Genomic DNA, 2,795 nt, shown 5'->3' with positions numbered 1-2,795 from the left:
CCATAGAGAAGAGAGAGAATACATGACTCAGGGAGAATGTGTACATGTTTTCCTCCCAAAGGCTTTATCTTGAAATAGTGTTCTGAGCTACTGTTTTTTACAGTCCAGATATGTGAGCAACAGAGAAAGCTAAAGATATTCCACCCAGCTAAGCTTCAGCCAGATAACTAAGGATCTTAGAAACAGGCTTAAAATATCAGACAGGTTGCACAAACATCTCCTTAAAAAATATGTATGAATTTAATACTTTTACAGCAGTCCCCCTTATCTACAGTTTCTCTTTCCTCAGTTTCAGTTACCTGTGATCAACCTCAGTCTGAAAATATTAAATGGAAAATTCCAGAAATAAACAATTCATCAGCTTAAAACTGTGTGCTGTTCTGAGTAGCGTGATGAAATCTTGCGCCATCCCGCTCTGTTCCACCTGGGATGTGAATCATCCCTTTATCTGTGCTCCCCGCTGGCTTGATGATCAGATCAACTGTCATGATATCACAGTGCTTCTGCTCAAGTAACCCTTATTTCATTTGGTTTTATTTTTAGTTGTTAATCTCTTACAGTGCTTAATTTGTAAATTAAACTTTATCGTAGGCGTGAATGTGTAGGAAAAAAGATGATATATATAGGATTTGGTACTATCCATGGTTTCAGACATCCACTGGGGGTCTGGGAACAGACCCCCACAGATAAGGGGGGACTATTGTGTTTATCTGAGAGCTGCCTAAACTAGCCCAGGACAAAGGGGATGCTCTTCTGCCATGTAGTGCCAGTGTCCTGGGTGGGTTCAGATGCCTCAGATTCCGCATTGACTGTAGCACTAAGTCACTGTGCATGCCGTGGGTCATTGGAGAGTGAGATTCACCACGCTGCTCACAAAGGGAAGCATCCCAGAGGTTTCTTCATACACCATCGAATGGACGGTCCACTTTGACATGGGTCCCATAGAATGAGCAGTAATTTCTGGCAGGGTTCCTGCCACTGCCTCAGTTTCTTTTTCATCTACTTCAGTCACTGCTCTTTGTAAAACCTGGGACAGGAAGTAATGTGGAAGACCATTTATTTGGCAGTGGAGGAGGAAATTAATTGAGCCCCTTGAAATTCTTCACAGTGGTCCTACCCACAGGGCCGTGCTCCTGGGATTTAGTGGCACAGGGCCCATCTACATTAAGAGGGATGGTCTGGGGTTGCACCCAGGACTGCCACAGCGAGTCTAAAAGATACCAGGAGACCTCGAGGAGCCCTGTCTGCAATATCGTGGAATACGTGAAATGCATTCTGGGCATGGATTTAGGGACTCTCTGGCCAGCCAATTCTTGCACACATGTGTCAAATAAATTATTGAATATGTGTGCTACTGATTCTTGGGCTGAGCTGGTGCTCCTAAAAGATTTTCAAGCTGCCTGGATCCCTTAAGTACTTTGACTTTCCTTCTGGCAGGTGAGGTGGGGGCGGGGCACGGTTAGTCTTCTGTAGAAGCTTTCCAGCACCTGGTGCTGCTCTGAGGCATTTCCTGGAGCAAGCCCAGGGGTCCCGGAAGCTTTCCTGAACTCTGGCTGCCTCCATTCCAGCTGTCTGCTGTGTCCGGGAGGCCCTTTTGTCCAGGGACCAAATGTGACATGAGTGATGTATCTATATAATTACTGTATTATAGGAATAACATCAATGTAATAAATACCGGGAAACTCTCTAATTTCCTGGAGTGAAAATTCACTCCCCAGAGCAAACAGGCGGGAATAGTCAGTGGTTTACAATTTAAACTTCATGAAGATGCTTTGTAAAACAGCAGCCCATTTCTTCAATTTTTCATGTGTTCACAGCAGAAACTCTTTCAGGTGCTGGGCTGCAGGATTGTTAGTTTTAATTGTTTTACCTTCCCTGAGATGGTGAGGCCTGATCCCAGGCCAAGGTCACCCTATTGGGTCCACTTAAGTGGATGCCATTTTTGATCTCTCTTGAAATTGAAAATGGTAACTGTATGGGAAAATATTAACCAAACCCCATAGCTAAAGGAGAATAGTGAGGTGTAGCTGCCATTTGGAAATGTGTGGAAATGTATTTTTATAACAACAATTGGGGGTTACTAGCATTAGTGAACATGGGTCAGGAATGCTGACCAGTTCCCTGCGATGCACAGAACTGCTGTGGACAACAGACAATTCTCCAAACCAAGAACACTTCGGTTGAGAAACACTGATCAGCTTAAGGGATTCTATGTGGGAGGTGACTAAACATATTCTTAATAGTTTTAGAGATAGAACTAGGACCAAAAAGTATGAGTTAGGGAGAAGTTACAGGTCGATATATTAAAAAATAAAGAAATAAACGATTTTAGTCATTTGTGGATTGGGCTGCTTTTTATAGAAGTGGTGAGTTCCCTGTCACTAGAAGCACTGAGAGAGAGAGAGAGGGAGAGAGAGAGAGAGAGAGAGATTGATTGGAGGGCTATTTCGTAGGGAATTATAGAAGGGATTTCCACAAGGAATGGGAAATTGGTCTAGATGATGTCTCGGGGTTTCTTTCATCCTAAAGGTGGTGTAATTTCATGAACTTTTCAAGTTATATTCAACATAGATGATGAATCTGTAAGGCAGTTTCATTTCAGGGGCAAATTTCTCCTTGAGCGTTGGGAGATAAGAGGGAGAGAATTCTACTTAAGAGAAATTTAGTCAAAAACATGTTATAATAAAGTAGCTTAAAATTCTTAAAACATCCAACTTGAGTGGTATTTCAAGTCTTTGGAGTTTAAATCAAATTTTCTGCTACAACTAGGTATTTTATCAAAGTTTAAATGGTTT

This window comes from Propithecus coquereli, unplaced genomic scaffold (assembly GCF_000956105.1).
Source record: "Propithecus coquereli isolate 6110/MARCELLA unplaced genomic scaffold, Pcoq_1.0 Scaffold468, whole genome shotgun sequence".
NCBI lineage: Eukaryota > Metazoa > Chordata > Mammalia > Primates > Indriidae > Propithecus > Propithecus coquereli.
The sequence above is the reverse complement of the archived record's forward strand: the minus strand, read 5'-3'. Positions refer to the sequence as shown.